Below are 20,626 nucleotides of genomic sequence, written 5' to 3'. Positions count from 1 at the left end.
ATGTATGATTAATCAGGTGTGTGTGTTGATTAGCGAGTGAATGATGTGAGTAAATGAGTGAGTGAATGTTGTGTAAATTTGTGTGTACGTTTTTTTGCGGTCGGCTGAGAAGAAACTGATTTTGGTGGGTGATGGGTGGCGGGGGACTTGAGGCAGAGGCGTTACTAGGGCTTTTCATTTTCCGTCCATGATAAAGAAAGCATAATAAGTGTTATTTCCTGGGTAGAATGGAATTTTGGAGCAGCCAGGCTAGCCCTTTCTTACTGTGACATGACATTTTGTACTGCCCATTCATAATTTAGCAGCATGATAAGTGTTAGTATGTGGCTGGACTGGCATGCTGGAGCAGCCAGTCTAGCAATTTCTTACTGTAATAAGGCATTTTTAATTGGCTTTCATGCATGATAATTGTTATTACGTAGCTAGACTGACATTTTGGTGCGGCTAGTCTAGCCCTTTTTTACTCTGGCATGACATTTTTAATGGGCATCCAACCATGATAAAGCAAGATTTTTATATACTATTACATGTCTAGACTGACATTTCGGTGCAGCCAATCTAGCCATTTCTTACTGTGACATGGCATTTTTTACTAGGCATCGATGATAAAGCAATCATGATACGTGTTATTGCATGGTTGGATTGGCATGTTGATGCTGCCAGTCTAATCTTACAGTGGCATGGCTTTTTTTCTCTGCATCTATGGTAAAGTAAGCATGAAGTGTTATTACGTGGCTAGATCAGCATTTTGGTTCTGCCAGTTTGGGCAACATTTCTTTTTGTGACATGGCACTTATGATGGCAAAGTCAGTAGGAGCGTGTCCTTAAGTTGGAATACTGCCATATAGTGGCAGAGCCAGTCAAGACATGTTTGGTATTATGTGCAAAGCCAAGATGGGTATGTTCTTATGTAGGAATACTGGCATATGTTGGTGCAGTCATCATGGATATTTATGGTCACAGCCACCTTGAAAACGTATTTACACTAGTGTATGTTGTGGGCAAATGCATAATGAAAATGCGTTAGGACATGTTTCTGTGCATTGTTGTTGGCATAATGCAACATTTGAATCCATTATTCAAAAACGTTTCTGGGGGGCACCCCAGGGATCCCCCTTTGGTTACTTTGGGCTCCCTCACTACACTCTGTTACTCTGGCATATTTATGGGAAATGTTTATGCTCCGCCAATGAAAAAATTCCCCAGCCGTCACTGGGTAGGTAAGTAGCTGATGGGTGAATGGGTTTGAATGTGTGCATGCAAGACTGGGGCCTAGGCAAGGGATATTGGAGCATGAACATTTTCTTACTTGTTTTATTGTTATTACTGGGCAAAGCCAAATTGATGAATGTTATTACACGGCACAATGGGGCAGGTAGACTGGAGATTTATTTTCTGTAGCAAGGCCTTTTTACTCACATAAGGGGTGAGGCCAATATGATGTGTGTTCTTACACGGGGAGTGTGAGGGCACTTGTGTAAAGTAAATGTTTTCTTACTGTGCCATTGCATGTTTTACTGGTGTTGAGGGCACAGCCAGCATGAAGGATATTCTTACACGGTGGTGCAGGGGTTGCACAAGCATTTGTGCTGCAGCAATAACATATTTTCTTCCTATGGCAGTGGATTTGTACTTTCTTAAAGGGCAAAGACAACAAAAGAATGTTTGTACATGGGGATACAGCAGGAAACATGTTTTCTTATTATTTCATTACTGTGCGTAATGTTACTGGCCACCCACAAACCTGGCTGTTAGGGTTGGTTGTCAGGATTCAGGAGCCAGGCACAACCCCCTGTGTTTCTAGGTGAAGGATTTAAGGTTTGATTAAAACACATACTTACATCTTCCACCTAGTTCAGTATGCGGCGTGCCAGGCGGCGCACCCTGTGGCGTGCCCCTGCAGCAGCATGATCATCATGCACATTGTGCATGCATGGTGGTTAGGGCAACTCGGGGGGTGTTGTGGCTCATGCTTTGTTGGCTTTGTTGCCAAGTTTGTAGGAGTGAGGTCCCTCAGCATGGCTCGCGGGGTGGTGGGGGGCACATTTTGTGTTGATCCAATGTTCAAACCTGAAACCTGAGGTGACAAAATACTGCAGCTGGGGCCTTAATCAGCTAAAGGGTTGCCACTGATGGGAACTTAGACATCCTGTGGTATTAGCAGACAATCTGGAAATCAGATTCATGCTGCTGGCTACCATCCAACCGAGGAAGTAGCCACATCCTCGCCAATTTCGTTTCTTTGCCACTAGAGGGCAGACGATTTCTGTGCATTTTGAAAGAGATAACCAAGGTAAAGCTCGCCGATTGCTAGTGTTGTTGTACAATCAGAAGATGCGTTGATATCAATGTAGGGTTACACGTTTTTCAAGAAGAAAAACAGTGACAGGCAACAACATAAATTAAGGACTCCCCCTCAAAACCCTCCTGCATTTCAAACCTCAATCCCCATCGCACATCCCGTTCCATCCCACAGTATTTTCAGCACTGATCCTACTTATAAAGTGTGCGGTTTTTAATCAGGATGTATGCATGTTAATTTTAAAAAAGAGCTATTGTTCTGATTGACCTGACAAGCCTTTGTGTTTACACCATTCTCACCGGGTCTCGGTGGCGCAACCAGCTAATGCTTGTGACTGGTAACTGAAAGGTTGGTGTCTCGAGCTCAACCTGCCTGGCAGAATACTGTTTCTGTTATTAAATGTGTTTACTTTATAATTGTTGGTGATTACGATTTAGTTAAATTGTCACCCTCCATTTCCTCGAAACGGGGACAGGGTATTAAAATTTAAAAAACTTGGAACTGGTCTTGGCTGCAATGAAAGAGGAGGAGGAGGAAGAAGAAAGAGATTAAATATTGTTAAACTCTCAGCAGCAAACAGCAGATCTTTCCCGTCTTTGCTCCTGGAAACCTCGGTCCAGTAAAGCTGGCACATCCATGCTGAGAACCCGCATGAACCTAGAACCCAATTAATTCAAGTCTTGGGCCATGCACCGATTACCGTGCAGCGGTGTTTGCATCAATGCTAGGGCAGGCCAGCACATTTGCACTTTCTTCCTTATTCATGACCAGCTAAAGTCTTTCTTCCAGCACCACTGTCTGCTCCATTGCCTCGAGTGCTAATGAAATGGCACCTGAGGGCTGGCGAGTTGCATCTGGAAGTTGGTCACAACTGCAACCACAATAACTGAAAATGATTTAAAGTTGAAGGCCTTGCCAAAAAGCTGGTTGTGCCAAAATCCAAATCCGCGCGACGTCGGAGTGAAACCATAGCCAAATGGGTCCTGTTTTCTTGAATTGTGCCTCCAGTCTCTAGGCTCAATGAGCAATTGGCATGTGATAATAACTCATCTTTTGTGCTGCTCGTGCTGCCACAGTCTTCGTAGCACTGTGCAAAGTAATACTAAGGATAACGTTTTATTTCGTGCTTCCTCCTCTCACTTTGCTTTTTCGTACATAATAAAAAAAACAGCAGTTACTCTTAGGCAATGTAGGAGTACTCAATTTACTGACCAGAAAGGACTGAGGGTTCATTAGATTATGCTTTTCAGCAGTAAGAGCTTAACACACTGAGCTGCTTTACCATCAAAACCTTCCAGCATCTTTTGTTTTGCTGTAGTCACTCCCAGTGGGACGGGTCTGCCCAGACGTGGGTCCCGTGCCTGCTGGGCCTAGACACCGAAGCTACTCCTCACTGATGAGGCCCAACCAATCCGAAAAATGTTTGGGGATGCTTATGATCTCGTGCAGAAAGGGATGTGACCAAGCAGTTCAGCTGGACTGCCTCTTTTGGGATGGGACCAAACCTGATTTGCATACGGTCTTTGCCGTTTTTGAATGGCTTGGCAGGTGAAGAACGATGGGTTGCCCAGAGCAATACCAAAGGTTAAGATTAATTGTAAACCTTCCAGCCATCACCTCTTTTGTTTTGCTGTAGTCACCTCGAATGGGATGGGTCTGCCCAGACATGGTTCCCGTGCCTGCTAGGCCTAGAAACCCAAGATACTCCTCACTGATGAGGCCCAACAAGGCAAAAGTATGTTTCTGGATGCTTGTGGTCTCGTACAGAAGGGATGTGACCAAGCAGTTTGGATTGGACTGCACCTTCTGGGGTGGAATCAAGCCTGATTTACATATGGTCTTTACCCTTTTGTAATGGCTTGGCAGACGAAGAATGATGGTCTGGAGGTTTGCCCAGAGCAATGACTGAGGTTAAGATTAATTCTAAACCTTCCAGCCATCACTTCTTTGGTTTTGCTGCTTTACCACCTCCAGTGCAATTCTTGGTATTACTCTGACCTTGCCACTCTAAAACACAAGTACAGTGTGGCTGAGAGGAAGTGGAGGGCATCGGCAAATCCTCTGACAAACTGGCCTGCTGCCTGCTCCCAAGGTAATACAGACTTTCTGTCCTGTCTCTGAAGAGAGCCCACATCCAAGCCTGTGTCTCTGCCGCCACTAACAACACAGCTAAACTCTTCATAATATTCAAGGAGCTGGCCAATTCTGTTGCTGTCTTCACATCTCCTGTTCCCTCCCAGACCCTTTGCACAGATCTGGCTTCTCGCCTCAACTCTAACTCTAAGGGCATCCTGTCCTCTCTTTCCTCCTCTGTTTCCCCTTCCTCTCCCTCTACCTCTCCTGGCCCCCTTATGGCTGTCTCTCCCTCTCCTCCTCCTTTCTCCTCCTTTTCCTTGATCACTCCTGATGACAAGTCCGATCTATGAACATGTCATCCAAGCAGGTGCTCCCCTACTCGTCCAGAACCATCAAGGGCCACATTGACACCCTCGCTCTAGCCTTGGCCTAGTTCTGCAATCACTGTTTTGCCACTGGAACTTTCCCCTCTCCCCTTAAGCACTCCCTTGTGCACCCCCTCCCGAAGAAACCCTCCGCTGATCCTTCCTGTCTGGCAAACTACTGCCCGATCTCTATCACTCCAAACCCTTGGAAAAGCTGTCCATCTCCCAGCTTACTCTCCATACTGAATCTGTTGGTTCTCTCCATGACCATCAGTCTGGCTTCAGAGCAGCCAGAGGCACAGAAACTGCTCTCCTGAACACCGCTGATGAGCTGCTCACTAATCTCGACTTCCTTCTCTCCTTAATCTGCTTGCTGTTTCCTCTGCTTTTGAACCTGTCAATCATGCAATCTTGATCATTTGTCTCCCTGAGAACCTGGGCATCACGGATCAGGCCCTAGCATGGTTGACCTTTTTCCTCTTGCACCGTCCCTCTCATATCCAACTGGGGTCCTTTCTCTCCATCACCTCTCGTTCCACATGTGGTGTTCCCCAGGGCTCCAACCTCTCACCCTGGCTTTTCAATGTCTACGTGGCCCCTTTGGCCCACCTCATCTCTACCTTCTCTAACTTCCAGTGTTATGCAGATGACATTCAGCTCTCCTTCAGGCTCTCCTCTGCCTCCTCTCCTCTCTCGTTCATTCCTGACTGTCTATCCGCGATTCAGGAATGGTGCGTCTTCAACGATCTCTGCCTCGTTGCCAGCAAGACAGAGATCCTCCTCATTGGGACACCTGCTCCCGCTTTCCCTCTGGCCGCCCTCCTTGAGCCCTCTCCCTGTGCCGTCCTGCGAGGCAAAAAAACCTGGGGTCATCCTTGACTCCACTCTCTCCTTCTCTCCTCTCTTCACTGACCTCTCCAGCTGCACCTCCTCAGAGGCATTCTCCTTTTCTCACTTTCCCCCAGAAGCTCAACGTCTCTAGAGCCCTGGTTCTCCCTAGGCTGGACTAGTGCAACAGCGCCTTTCTCAACCTTCCTTCCTCTGCTCCCCGCCCTCTGCAACTAATCCAGAGCAGGACTGCAATACTGGTCCTTGGCCTCAAGCCCAGGGATTGCATCTTTTCAGCCCTGAAATCTGAAATCTCTCCACTAGCTCCCGTTGGCTGCAAGTATCAAGTTCACGACCCTCTGCATTCTCCACAAGGCTTTCTGTGTCTGGGGCTGCACTACATCCAACTCTTTATTACTAACCATCATCCTGCTCGAGCCCTTTGCTCAGCTATCTCCAACTATCTGATGGTCAGATGCTTCTCTCATCAGAGAGTGGGGGGTAGATCTCTTTTCTCTGCAAGGGCCTCTCTCTGGCATGGCTCCCTGCCCTTCACAAACTTGAACAGGACCTCCTCATTTTCTGGAAACGGCTCAAGATCTTCCTTTTTGTTTCTGCTTTCTCTCTTTCTCTCCCTACTGACCCCTTTCCCCTGTCTGCTGCGCTGACTGGTTGCCTGACTACCTTCAGAACCCAATGGGCACCAGGCTCCTCCATGGCCTGTAAGCACCTACACTACCTCTGTGCCTCCGTGCACTAAGTGGTTGTAGCTGTAACCCTACAATCCCCTGCCTCCTTACACTACCCAGAGCCATCTGCCCCGGCTGCACATACTCAGAGCAATGCTGCCCTGACTGCACTTCCCCTTTTCCCTCTCCCTGGAACTTCTCCTATCCTAGTCTTGCATGATCTGAATGACACAAGGCCTAGTAAGATTGTTTGTTTTGTCCTCCCTTCGTCGCCCTACCTTGTCTTGTGGCACCTAGAAATCCTTGTGTACAGGTGCATTATAAATGCCACATCATATCACACCATCTGATGGCATATATCTTCCGGTACATTTTTTTAACTGTTCTCATTTTACCACACTGGATGGCAAACTGCTTGACGTTTCAACCCTGTCACCTACAGATTGCACAAAGTATTTTGCACCAATAGCATAGACCAACTGATCTAGCATATTCTTTGAATAGATACTCTCAGGTAATAGGCAATTCTAGATGTGGCACAATGCTAAATATTGGGCATATTCTATACGTACGTACGTATGTGAAGGATTTACTGATAAGGAACACAGGGTTGTTAACTATGGCAGATCTGCTCACCATTGTTGTCCTATATTCCAGGAATTCATATCCTGCAAATCGGACAACATTCATAATACAAAATTGAGAATAGAATACAAGGTCTTTTGCTTATTTGCCCTGGCGATTCCCTGCTTGAAAGCCCCCAATTCACAACAGAGACTTTCGAAGAGCAGGACAAACGAGTTGCAGGTGCAAGAGCCCAGCAGCCAGCCACACCTTGCAAATTTAAGGACAATTATAGACGTTGGTATGTGTCTGCATATGTATTCACTCTGCGTGTACGCTGCGTGTATGCTGCATGTAAAGTGTAGCTTAGCCCTTAACTGTACGCCGTTGCTCTAGGGACTCATACAATTCACCCCCACTACCTTTCCTCCCGCAGTACTGCACCCTACGCGTACAGCTAAGTCCCATGAAAAGTTGGGTCCAGGTGTCACATAGCCTCTCCCATATGCATGTAGGCGATATGTGAAGTATAGAATAGCCTTCAACTGTAAACAGCTTCCCTACGGGTCCATATACTTCTTATTCCCCCTACCTTTCCTCCTATAGCGTGGTGCCCCATAGCAAACAGCAGAATCCCACAAAATATTCAGTACAGCTGTCACATAGTCTTCACATAGTTTCCACCACTCCAATAATCCCACGCCTGTTCTCCATCTGCCATTCGTTTTCCAGCGACCGATACTTTACATCGCTGTTTTACTGACTAGGTCAGCAGAGGTCCTTAAACTACAATGACTGCTGCATGGACTGCTATGCTCCTTGCTTTCGTCTTCTCACACTACGGTGTTCGGAACAATTGTCCTAGCCAGGCTCGACCTGGCCAATAGGGCAATAGGCCCATGGCCGAACCAAAAACACATAGGGCCTCATTACGAGTGTGTGAAAAACCGGCAGGCTCCCTCCAGACCCAGAATGAATTTCTGCCACTGGACTTGCCGGATTTACCGGGGCATTACAGCCCCGGTGGTCCTGTAATTCCAGAGGCAGAATAGTGTTACCCACCCATTCCCATGGAGTCCCATAGGACTCCATGGGGATGGGGACCTTGGAACACTGGCACTCTAATTATCAGTGCCAATGTTTCCATTTCCGTCTGCAGGCAGGTGGCAGTAAGGCCCCCCGCCTTCAGAACTCGTAGTGTGCCGGTCCAGAAACAACGTGGCGGGGGGTTTACCACCACCGTTGTTTCCGGACCGGCAAGGTCAGAATGAGGCCCACAATGGTGGTTTGGGCCAATTTTGTGGGTCAAAGTGGGCCACTGTTTGGGCCAGTTTGAATAGTTGATTCACTCTGTGGCAGTAGTTATGACCAGCGTGTTGAATGCATATTGTTTAAAATGTACAATTTACATCACACTTATTTTTTTTTTAAAACTCCCCCTTTGGCACTATTCAAACGGTGTAACAAAAGGAATGAATAGCCATTTGCAACAGTGGACCACCTTTTCATTGGTGCACGAGACAATTTTATGTGCCAGTCTAACCCTGATCCTACGTACAGTGCATCGACACCATAACACATTTCAGGGGCTGCTATAGAACTGCAAAATAATAGAACAAACATAAATTTGGTGTGATCCCGACACTTGCGCATGCAATCAATAACTGATCCCACTTGGGGGGTGGGGGGGTGAGAGAGCTGGGCATCATGGGTTCAGGGGACGCATTTGCAGTGATATCCTTAAAGGGCTAGTCACCGCAAATACTGCTTGTATGCTCCGGAGCAGCTGTTCACAGCATTCTCGGTACTCCAAGCACTGACTGTGTATTTGTAACATTGCATTTCAATGGAATGGAAACAAAGCGTCTCTCTCTCTTGGGGATGTGGATGGCTTCCTAATACCTCCTTTGTTTCAGCAGAGCACTGAAATGGGAGGCCGGGATGTAGTGGTAGATGGTCACAGACACAGCCGTCAGAGGATTATTTGGGCTGACTACTGTCCCTTAAGAGATATGAATGGTGAGTGATTAGAAGTGGGCATGGTGCATCATACTGAATGCTGTGTGAAAAAAAATGACTACAAGCATGGAACCCTATTCTTTTATGTGTGTGTCTTTAAGTCCTGATAAAATAGTCTGAACCCCTAAAGAGCATTTGTTTATGCTCCTGTTACTTTTAATTCTGCTACAGTGATCTACCATTCAGAATGGGGAAATGAAGCTATAATTATGCACCTTTTTTGCACATGTTTCTGTAAAACTGTATATATTGTCTGGTTAGTTTATAATGTAATGTGTGTATTCTCAATGCATTTCTATAAAAACCAACTATAATTTCAGCTCTTGAAATCCAAATATCAATGAAACCAAACCTGGAACGAGGCACCTAAATTGAAGACTGGACTCACCACTTATCTGAATTTTGTGATTCTTGGCAAATAATGCAATCTTACTAAGTTTGGTCTGCCAAACTTGTAAAACCCTAAAAGTAATTCACTTCACAGTTCATGTTGTTATGAAACAAGCCTCCCTCAGGTTTTGCTATAGTGTCTCTCCAAATCTCATATTAGTGATCATTCAAGTGTACATCACAACGTGTTTGCTCATGGTAACTTCTTGTCATGTCACTTTTCATGGTGAACACAGACAGTTCTCAGCCTCACTGCGCTGAACAGTGCAATAGTGACAGGTGTTCCAAGTCATTCAAAGAAGGAGGGTTTTCTCATGGGTCCAATGAGTTTAATAACGAAGTAGCCTATTGGACTCATGAGAAATCCCTCCTTCTTTGAATTACTTGGAAGACCTGTCACTATTGCACTGTTCAGCGCAGTGAGGCTGAGAACTGTCTGTGTTCATTTAGGTTCTTAACTGTGGGTGGCATCTGGCAGTGCTCCCACACCCCTCAGCCAACTGCAGCCTTAGTGCTTCCCTAATTTCTTCAGTGTACAAGCGCTGTGGACTTTGACTTGTTCTGCCAAACCTGTGTGTTCACTTTTCATGGTGCCCTTGAGTATCAAAGACTGATGACACTCCTTGCATAGTCCTCTTCTGTAATGGCACTTTTGATGATGTCAGTACGTATGCTGATTAGCGAGCCTGTATGTCATTTCCCGCTTATGGCTTTGGAAGAATAATCTTAAGTCAGTGTTCTGTATGCACACCAGTCCAACAGTTTTGCTATATTTTAGTGCTGTATATGGGTTTAAATACTATTTGCCACTAACAGTACCAAAAAAGTGGATTAGTGGGCAGGGACATCATTTGGGGGTTGGCACAGGAAGCAGCTGCTACCCCTTGCTCCCCCTCGTCTACCCCTAGACCTGTTCCTGTGACCCCTGGTCCACTAGACAAAGAGGCAGTGCCAAGAGAAGATATCTATGTTGCACCGGGAAAAGGCAATAGTAAATGCAGCTAAATGTGCCACAGCTTTTGTCACCTTTTTTCACCTCGTTTGCTGTAGAAATGACAGAGATACAGGAATAACCATGACGCCACCATCAGTAACAGGTTGGCAGTCCATTAGTGAAGAATGCCTGAATGGTTGGGTTCAGAGGCGGGGCTATCTGTGCAGCTCATACCAGTACTGTGGCAACAGGTTGGGTATGGGGGCCAGGACTGGCTAGCTGGGAATTGCTAAGAGCAGTCTCCACTACTCAGAGACAGCACAGCATGAACACAAATCTCATCAGTGCTCTCATTGTCTGCTTCACACATCCAGTGAGCAACTGGGCCTGTGATAATATATTTGGAAGGATATCTCAGTGACAACGCACTTGCTTTGGGAACAAGAGGATGCAGTGCAACGTGTGTTCAGTTCCCGTTCCAGTGCTTAGAAGCTATTCGATTTTATTTTCATATCCAAGGTACATTCTTTAGTAAGCATGACCCTCTAGTGGAGACATTTAGTATGGTTCTTTTATCTTTTAGAGTCTCTCTTCTCAGAATTAAAAATGCATTCAATATAGTTCACATGTGGCTGTAGGATGTTTTAATCGGGCAACATCTAATTATGGGGCACTTTCCTCTCACCCCAAACCAGGCATGCACAATTTGCTTTATTTAATCAAGTTATTTTTATGAATCTAGAACCCCCAATTTAATAACATTGATTCCTTACAGTGTCCCTCCTCTTTCGAGACAAGAAACTCACAGGTTTGCAAAGAAGGTATATTTAGTAAACCAATAGAAATAATTGAATCAGATTACAGATACACATATTGTTTCTTCATAAAAGGTAAATGATAAGAGATAATGAGCACACTAGTGACTTCAGTTTTCAATGCTACAGTTATAGAAATAGATACTTTGTAACACACACTTCATCATAAGTATGTATGCATTTAATCCACCCTGAGCACACAGGCACCATGAATTGAATGCATGAGGGTCCAGGAGGAATCTTTCATTTGTGAAAACAGCAAATTAGTTAAAATACCCCTGCCTATCCAAATCTTGCTACTTCCCCTTTATTCAAAATACACCACACCTTACTCGACAGACATGTCAGGATTTCAACAGCATTTTAAACTCAATTACAACAAACTACTAGACCTGCAGGTATGTAAATGGCCTGTACAAAACATGCATGTTCAACATGGATTGAGGCTAGATTCCTGTCTGTAATGCTTCTATTTAATTATTGTGTAAAAGCGTGCCTCTCTCACTTTCAATGGGCACCATAAACAACAAGAGAATGGGTAGCAAATACTCACCCTCTACCTTTTGTCTTGAACAACTTGGCTTTACCAACAATATTCTACTTGATGGTATATCCAGCTTTTTCTATATCCAGGTATATATGCTTTTTCTAGGTATGCAGATGTTGGGATGTCCATTTAACTCCCAGAGAATTCTTTTGTGGTAGACGTCATTACACAGAGAAAGAGTGAGGGGATCTCACTGTTGACTCACCATTGTACCTAATCTATAAAATATGTATTTTTTTCCAGAAGCACATACACTTAACGTCTCGGGATGCACAATCAATATATATATTCCCACCCTTCAATACTAACACATACAGGGCCAGGATTTAATCTAATTCCCTTTTTAGGATCTCTCCCCTCAGGTCTATTTCCCCTTTAGATCATACTCACTTGTGAATTTCTATTGGCGTTATCACAGACAGGTGGCCACCCTCTTAAGGACTGGTTCAATTCTCCTCGCTTAAGAACAGGTGGGCATCTGTCAGCAGGATGGGATCAGCTTTCCTCTGCCACCTGTCTGCTGTCTCTTCCACTGAGGAAGGCCTGGAGCGTTAACACCTGTTAGGTCTCACTTTCAGGGTGCTGGTAATATTCCAAAATGGGTCCAAAAGGAGAGCAATCTATTCCCTCTCCTTCCTGTTGTTATCAATTCTTCTTTCTCTCCATTAGTCAGTGAGTGAGTGACTGAGTCTATCAGTGTCTCTCCTGAGTGAGTGTGTGTTGAATCTTACATAGAACAGTAACCCCACCATTTTGAGGTGTGTATGCTTCCCCCAATCTAATTGGTCAATGTATGTGATTGGACAGTGTTCCAAAAGTGACATCACAGTCGGCATACCCCTCTGCAGTCATTGGGCATATTAATGTAGGAGGCAGTCTAACAGAAGTAACTTCCAAACCCAATTTTGCTCCCATTTACTGTTATATCTTCTCGGGGATCTCTTGCATTAAATACTGCTACATTCTCATATAATGAATTCCACACATATTACCACTCTTCTTATTTGCTCACAAGATTCCCCTCTCTGTCACAACTCAATCGATGCACTTTATATCACTATAGAACTAATTGTCAATTACATACAGATTTTGGCTTATGTATTAATGATACTTTTCTGTACCAATAATCTTTCTATCTCAGAGTGACTGTCTTATTCCTGCAGACAAAACGACATATGACACGCTGGCGTGTGCCATTTCTGTATGTGAAACCACCTAACAGAGCATTTCTGGCTGAAGATTGTAAAAGAAAAATGTATTTTCTATGATTTTCTGTTAAAATATTATGGGTGAAATAGTGAATCCAATGTTGCATTTTTTTAATATACTCAATGTGCAAAGACCAAACAAATCCCCATCTCGTGGACGGAGGCGGTCCTAATACCGATTTATAAAAAGGGCCCCAGATCAGAACCGGCTAACTACAGACCAATTGTCTTACTGGACATAATCGGTAAAATATTCGCCACCTTGATACTAACCCACTTTAAAGAGTGGGTTAAGAATTCGCCAGCACAAGACAGATTCCAGACTGGCTTCCAAAAAGGAGCAGGTACTGCGATTAATATCTTAATACTAAACACCATCAAGGCCAGAGTAAAAGGTGGTGGTCCCGGAGTACATATGGCAATGATTGATCTTACCCAGGCTTTTGACACCGTGGATCGTAACAAACTATGGGCAAAGCTGGAAAAGTGGAACTGTTCACCAGCTATCCTAGAACCGATCAAGGCTTTGCACACAAAAACTTCTCTTTGTGTTCGACTTTGCCAACAAGGAACCCTTTCAGATAAGATACTTACAGAAAGGGGTGTCAAACAGGGCTGTCCTCTGGCTCCGGCACTCTTTGTCGCCTTCATCGGAGACTTCCAGAACACCGAAGATCGGGTGCGATCGTTTCCTCTGAAGTTAGGTGAATCATCAATATCAAGATTATGCTACGCAGATGACCTGATCTTGTTAGACCACACTCCTATTGGTCTACAAAGACAGATTGACAATCTCTACAATTACATGGAACAGAATAACCTTAAGATAAACACGAAAAAAACTAAAATCATCTCGTTCACCAAAACAACCCAAAAAACAAAGTCTCCCCACGCATGGTATTTGAATAAGACCAAGATTGAATCAGTAAAAGACTTCAAATACTTAGGTGTCATGCTCGACAATACTCTGAAGGATAAATCGCTCCAGCAGTCGCTGTGGGACAAAATCCACAACCTAACTGCCCAAACCAGAGCTGTGGACACCAAATTTGGGAAATTCTCCTGGGCACCGGCACTTCATTTTTATAAATCAAAGGTCCTACCAGCCTTAACTTATGGTATGGCTGCAAATCTATCACTCCCGGCAGAAATCTGGATCAAATTGGAAGGTTACTTTTGGAAGTCAGTCTTGGCTCTTCCCAAATCAGCCCCTATGCCAGCCATTCGTAGGGATTTGGGTCTGCAATCGATAAACGCAGTAATAATTCAAAGCGCAGTCCAGTTATATACAAAAATCTTGAGCCCTAGTTCGCTTCCCATCTTTCAACTTATGAGCTCTGAAATTGCCAAAGGCACCAGCAAACCCCTACGGGATTGGGTTGCAAAAATTTCTGAAAAATTGACCGAAGTGGCCTGCACTCCAGAAATGCTGCTAATCAATCCAGGGAAGGTGAAAAGAAAATTGGAAGATCAAGATTGGATCAATACCTGTGAAAGAGTTCACCAATACAAATCCTTAAAACATCTTCCGCCGACCCATAATGGCCTGAAATCACCCTTAAAATACTGCGTAAAATTTCCAGACAAGAAGCTCAGAAAGACTTTTATGAGAGCACGTCTGAATCTACTTATCACAAAAGAAATAGTGGCAAAAAGAGCTCCCTCGCAGGAGAACCATTGCAGACTATGCAAAGATCCAGAACAAGTCGAAACACCATACCATTTCATCATGAAATGTCCGGCCATGGCAAATGAAAGACACTCTTACCTGACACCACTGGCTTCTAATGAAATCATCTTAGACGATGAAACGCGCTGGTTCCGTCTAATTGCAGGAGACTCGGCAAGATGGTCTAGGATGACGGCGAAATTTCTTATTGAAGCCCTAAGAAGGGCGTCTGCTATTCCATCACAAAGTGGGGACTCTCGCATCCTAGAAATTGTCGAAGCCTAAGCCGAGACTCAATTATTGATTGACAGATTCAGTGGTGTCCCAAGTAGGTAGCAGGAAGACGAAAGATAAAAGATTGAATGTCTTCATGTGTGAAGTTTTTGTAAAAACCTAAACGGTTAAAACAAATAAAAAAAAAAAAAAAAAAAAAAAATACACAATATCACATAGCATCTTTGGTTTTTAGCCTGGTATATGTTGTCCATGCTTGCTGTTAATGCAGAGCAGCAAGATATTTATGACAGGGTCCTTGACATGGTAACATCCCTTGAAGTTTACAGTTCTTTGAGGTTTTAGGACTTCTGTCCTGCCCCCTCTGACAATTCCCACGTCTGTTAGATTTTTAGATTACCCTTTGTTTTTACAGATATTTTCTATTCTCTGCCTTCATGAGGGTTTGAACGATCAGATTAGGCACCACAGACTTGCTGAACACCAATTATTTCATTACCGTACATCCAACATAAACAGATGCAACCCCTAAAAATGCTGGCTCAGGATGGATTTCCATTTCGGACTCTCAGTGACTAAGTTGCAGGACAGTCATTATCAACCACCTTTAACTGTTCCTTATCTCTGAGAAATCAAGGGACCTATTTCCACATCTCATTTTTCACAGCCCCTAAGCACAGTGATGACATCACACATGGCATTACTTTGAACATGTCAGATGCCATCAGTGATGACATATGAGAATTCTAAGTAGGACACCACCTCTAACCAACTCAATGACCTTACTGGGAAGTACCAGCAATAGGGAAACTTGTTTGACTGTATTTGAAGATATAGAGGGCATTCTCGCACAGTTGAAATATACCATGTCTTTTATGAAGGTCCAAAAACATTTTCTAAAATTGTAAATAATGGTAGGATAACTGCAGAAATGTGATCTTGCACATAGCAATCTACAATTTCACAATACTGTGGGAATCTAGAACATTTGGCACTCCAGAGGTTTGACATTGCAACTTCCACTAGCCCTACCCAGCATTGGCAATAGTGAGGGATCATGGGAGTCATAGTCCAAAACATGTAGCGGAATGCAGGGTTGAAACCCTGCATTAAAACAATGACAACTTTATTCCATTCAGTATGTTAGTTACTCACTGAAGTCTTGATAATCATATCACACTGAAACATGAAAGTGTTTCAACATGATTGAACTTTGCAGACCATAAGTCCTATCCTTGTGCCTTGAAAAACTGTTTGCTGTATAGGCGCATTATAAATACCCAATAAATAAAATAACCTTATGTAGATACATTGATTTTGGGAACTGTTCTTTCTCGTGTATGTTGTTATCTTTGGTGGTCTGGTGCAATGTCATTATTGACACAGTCAAAGGAGACACACATGTCTTCTTTGCATAGGGGTTGTTTTTAGAGAAGTGCGATGAAGTGAGTATCTTTTCATGGTAAATACTCATTCAATGCAGAGTAACTGTGGTGTGTAACAATGCCATGGTTGTAAATGGACAGTTTTTTAAAATGCAAACTCCAATCAAGCTTTGCCTTTGAATCCACCCTTATATGCAGAAACATTCCTGATGCCATACGTGATATCACCCGTGATGTAATTTGTAATGCCATCAGTGTGATTAGAGGCTGTGTAATGGGGGCCTCATAATTAAGGTGGGGTAGCTACCAACACCTGTCAAATTTGAGGGGGGTTGTTGCATTACATCTGCACTTTAACATCACCTCAACTAAAGTTGTTCACTGCACTGAATCACCTTATCTGTCCCTTACCTACAATTTTTTTTAACTGAATAAAAAAAAATCTTCTGTAGTTTGTTTTTTTCTAAGAGTTTGTAGAGCATACCGTTCGCCCAATACGGCCATCATACCAGTATCTCTCATAGTCCTCGTCTTGAGAAGGCATAGTGGAAAGGACATGTTTCATTTTTCGTCTGAGCTGAAGTTAATTGAAATCTCTCTTAGCTCAGGTGGAAGGGTCTTCCATTCCAAAGCACATAGGTAGGATAAAGCGCACCCGCCGGAACACGCAAGTCATACTTTTGGGAACTCAAACAGAGATGTGCTTGAAGATCAAAGGTGTCGAGGATGGACATTTGGGAGACCGATATGATATCAATAAAGATATCTTGGCTTGGGTGGATCTGCGAATTTTACAAAGTGACTTGAAGACAATGCACTTGTTCATGGGAATCCAATGGAGCACGAGTAGAGCTGTGGTACTGCATGCATTGCCAGGTCTATGGAAGAGTACTTAGGCTCCTGCTTATGCCATGCATTGCAGACTATTTATCGGGTATTGAGAGTCCCACAGAGTACCCATTGGCACAGTCCAAGACTGTTGTGGCGAGAGTGAAAATAGGCATGGTTACCTTTTAGCATGGCCAATCCTTCTAGGACTATAATAAGGAAGCGCCTGGCTTTCAGATCAGAGAGACAAAGACTTTCTCATTAGTATCAGGGCTAGATATTCTCTATCGCTACTCACGCACCAGTGACACGCGGCGACATTAATGCTACACCCTGTTCGGGGCACGTCTCTGGTGATCACGGACCACGCCCCACAATATGCACTCACCTGAGGCATACTCTTAACACACATCATCCAACACGTCGATCTGCATACGCGGAGACAAACATGCAGCAAGCGCAGCACCATGATTGGCCCTCAACGTGACAACTGACATTATCCTTTAACATGCAGAGTAATCCAGCACACACCGTTCCATCTATGCACTCAGAACATAGCCAAACTCAGGAACCGGCCACAATGCACCCCATTGTGGCAAGTTGCAGCACCTCAAGCACAATGGCACGTAAGGGCAACATAAATACCAGTAACCTAACATTACGTGTTGGTAGTTTCCTTTGCCATGAAAGAATGAAAATACCACCCTCGACAACCAAAAACAAGTACCACATTTCATCAAAATGCCATGTGTTCTGTCTGTGAATCGACTAATTGCTGTAAATCAAAAGAGGGATTTTTTTACTTAAAACCCTTTTAAGAATATACACTACATTTGTAGAGCCCTGTGCCCTCCTTTTCTGGACAGATGCGACAAATGGAAAACCTCAATAAAGCAGTGCAGGTGACATTAAGGGCAGGCACCTGTGTGTGGTCCTTCCCCATTATATGTTCTTGGGAGCATTTGGCGTTTTCTAAGGGAGCCTTTCCCTATTGCCAATGAGGTTATCCTGTGAAATGAAAAGCCAGGGCAGTGTTTGAGGAATTGTCTTTCGGGGGTTCTTGCTGTTATTCTGGCTATTATCTCGCAAGAAGAAGAGGACATAATAGAGCATCTCATGTCTGAGAATCAAGAGGGTGAGGATTTTCCGGTGGGTGGGGAGTTTTGGCAGAACAACTTTGTGTCCTTTGTCAATTGTTTTTGTCCCCGGTGGTGGACAAAGCTCTAGCCAAAATGTTATCACCATTTTGCCAAAATCAGTAGGTTTCTCTTACATATGGTAGAGCCACCAGATTACCCAGCTCCTCTCAGTCTATTTATATCCCGGGGGCCACGTAAGGTGAAATGGAGTTAAGGTCAGAAAATTTCCCCTCAAAGAGGAAACACCATGAGCAGGTGACTGCCTGCTGTGATTTACCTCAAGCTGGGGACACGGAGCTAGGACAAGGCTGGGTCCATCCATGGTTGAGCTGCTTCGAGTGCTTAGTAGACCCTCTGGCCTGGTGGAGTATCGGAATCTGGCTATGGGATCCAGACTGGCTCTAGCCCCATCACCAAGGGGTCACGGCTTGGACTGTAACCCGATTCTGATTGCAGATGTTGAGGCGGGAATAGTACCCCATAGGGAATGGCCCAGGTCTGCTATATCAGGGGAGGTCTTCTGGGTTACACGATTCAAGAGGCAACCCAATATTCTTTCCAGATTTGCTCTCCCATCCAAACTCTAGAATGTGTGTTCCTGGAGAGGTTGCAGGTGAATATGCTGGGACGTTCTTGAGGGGCAAAATGAACCCAGCAACTACAAGTCAAATGAGAGCTGAATGCCATAGACCATCACTGCCATCTGGTGCTGCAGCTACCAGCTATGGTTGACTGTAATACTGCTACCCTTTTCTCACAATATGGTAGGGATGTGTCCAATGGTGTGGACAGGGCTTGGAAAGTCCTGCCAAGACAGACTGTTGAATGTCTCAGGACCCCTTATTCAGATTCTGGACTTGGCAGTGTTTGCCAAGGTATCTGGGTTGACACTGGATCCTAAGGAGGAGTAGCTGGGCACAGAGGGCAGTATATTTCATTGGGGATGGGATGCTTCTATTCTTTAAGAAAGGAGGAAGGGCATTCTTCTCAAGAACAGCCCCAAACTGTGGGTAGAGGGGGTGATTGGTATCTGCTAGGGAAGCAGAGATCTCTAGCCAAGTAAATGTTGTGAATGAGTATGTAAAGGATCTGGTTAAATATGTCAATACATTCCCCTCATTGGAAAAGTCCCAGACATCCATGAAAAAAATCTTTTGTCTCGGGTCACTATCTAGGCTTGTTGTAGCAGGGGTCTTTCAGCCAGCAAAGGTCAACGTATCCCAGGACCTGCTGTCACCCAACATCTGGAAGCACCAGCTGTTCCACCTAGAAGCATACACACCTTTCTGTAGAGAGCCGAGGTGGAGGAAGGCCCCATCGATTCAGAGGAGGAAGTAGAGAGCTGATTTTCCCACAGGTTTAGCAACCCATACTTCTGGGCTCCAGTAGGGGGACAAACCACACAAAGGTTGAAACTGGAGTTTGCAGCCTCTCCTCAGCAGCAACAGCTCAAGAGGGTCTCCTTCTTTTCCAAAAAGATTGCCATATGATTCACAGGGAGATCGGGGAGTTGCTGACAAAGAAAGCTACAGAAAAGGCACAGGCTCATCCCAGTGGGTTCCCCAGCAACATATTTGTGGAGGAGAACAACAAGGGGTTCAGACTAGTCATATATTTGTGGGAGTTTAATAGTTTGTGGTGTATCCCCCGATTGCCATCTTGCAAAACGCGATTTGACCGGGAGACTGGTTTGTAAGGGTGGATCTCAAGGATGCCTGTTTTACGGTCCCCATTGTTTGTCACCACAGGACGTTCATCCAACTTTTTGGAAAGGGTCTGTGTTATCAATTTTCAGTTTTACCCTTTGTGCTTTCATTCGCTATTTGCTGCTTCTCCAATCTTCTCAGGGTTTTGGACAGTTTCTTAGAGCCGGGGTATTTGTCTTATAATTTATTTAGACAAAATCTTAATTATGAGCGAGTTGGAGGCAGTCTCACACTGTCTTGTGGAAGTAACTGCAGTTGCTCTACTTCTTGTGTTTGTCAGACATTTTGAGACTTCTAAGCACTAGAATTCAAACAAAGTAGAGTATCTGAGACAGAATTTCTAAATTGCAAGGTAAGATTTATTGTGCGCATATCATACACTTGAGCAGACTTCAGGTTCAACTGCAACAAGTATTTCATGGAGAGTGGAGAAGTGAAGTGCCTGAATAGGACACAGCATATCCTTTTATTCAGAAAATGAAGCCTGCATCAGCATAGGTCATTTGTTATTCATTTGCAAGAGATATCTACACAAATATGTTCAGACTACATACACAATAATACCCTGATCCCCAGATGGAGGAACAAATTGCATATTCAACAGATGTTATTGTTATGTCAAAAAGTCTTCACTTTGCTTATGGCTTTAGTTACAAGCTCTTTCCGCCAGTTCACGGACAGTGACTTATGTTTGAGACCTTAAACAAAGAATCCACTTGCCCTCTATTGGAATAATGGTCACCCTATTTGCACAACCTTTAAAAGATACCTTTCATGCATTTAACAAAGTGAGAGGGCTGAACTCTGTGACTCATAGGATAACTAACCTCTGCTTAGTGCAGCCAGTCTTTACATAACATTTAGTTAAGAGAAAAGAACCATATTGGAACAACCTTACCTACTTGGGGAATAGGAGGGCATGTAATTA

The 20,626-nt window shown here is 44.2% G+C and overlaps 1 protein-coding gene across 5 annotated transcripts in view; it reads left to right on the top strand.

Moving 5' to 3' along the window:
• The window catches only part of PDE4C (phosphodiesterase 4C), a 1,504,034-nt gene that overhangs the window by 1,115,145 nt on the left and 368,263 nt on the right, over positions 1-20,626 (top strand). Inside the window, exon 1 of one of the 5 annotated variants that reach the window (XM_069649262.1) lies at positions 8,826-8,843. The exons of the other annotated variants lie outside the window; for them this stretch is intronic. The gene's annotated coding sequence lies outside the window, so the exon portion shown is untranslated. Of the gene's footprint in view, positions 1-8,825; positions 8,844-20,626 lie in introns of those variants that run through there. 5 annotated transcript variants of the gene reach the window in all.

Source organism: Ambystoma mexicanum, chromosome 1p, assembly GCF_040938575.1.
Source record: "Ambystoma mexicanum isolate Mex_15411 chromosome 1p, UKY_AmexF1_1, whole genome shotgun sequence".
Taxonomy (NCBI): domain Eukaryota; kingdom Metazoa; phylum Chordata; class Amphibia; order Caudata; family Ambystomatidae; genus Ambystoma; species Ambystoma mexicanum.
The sequence above is the reverse complement of the archived record's forward strand: the minus strand, read 5'-3'. Positions and strand labels throughout refer to the sequence as shown.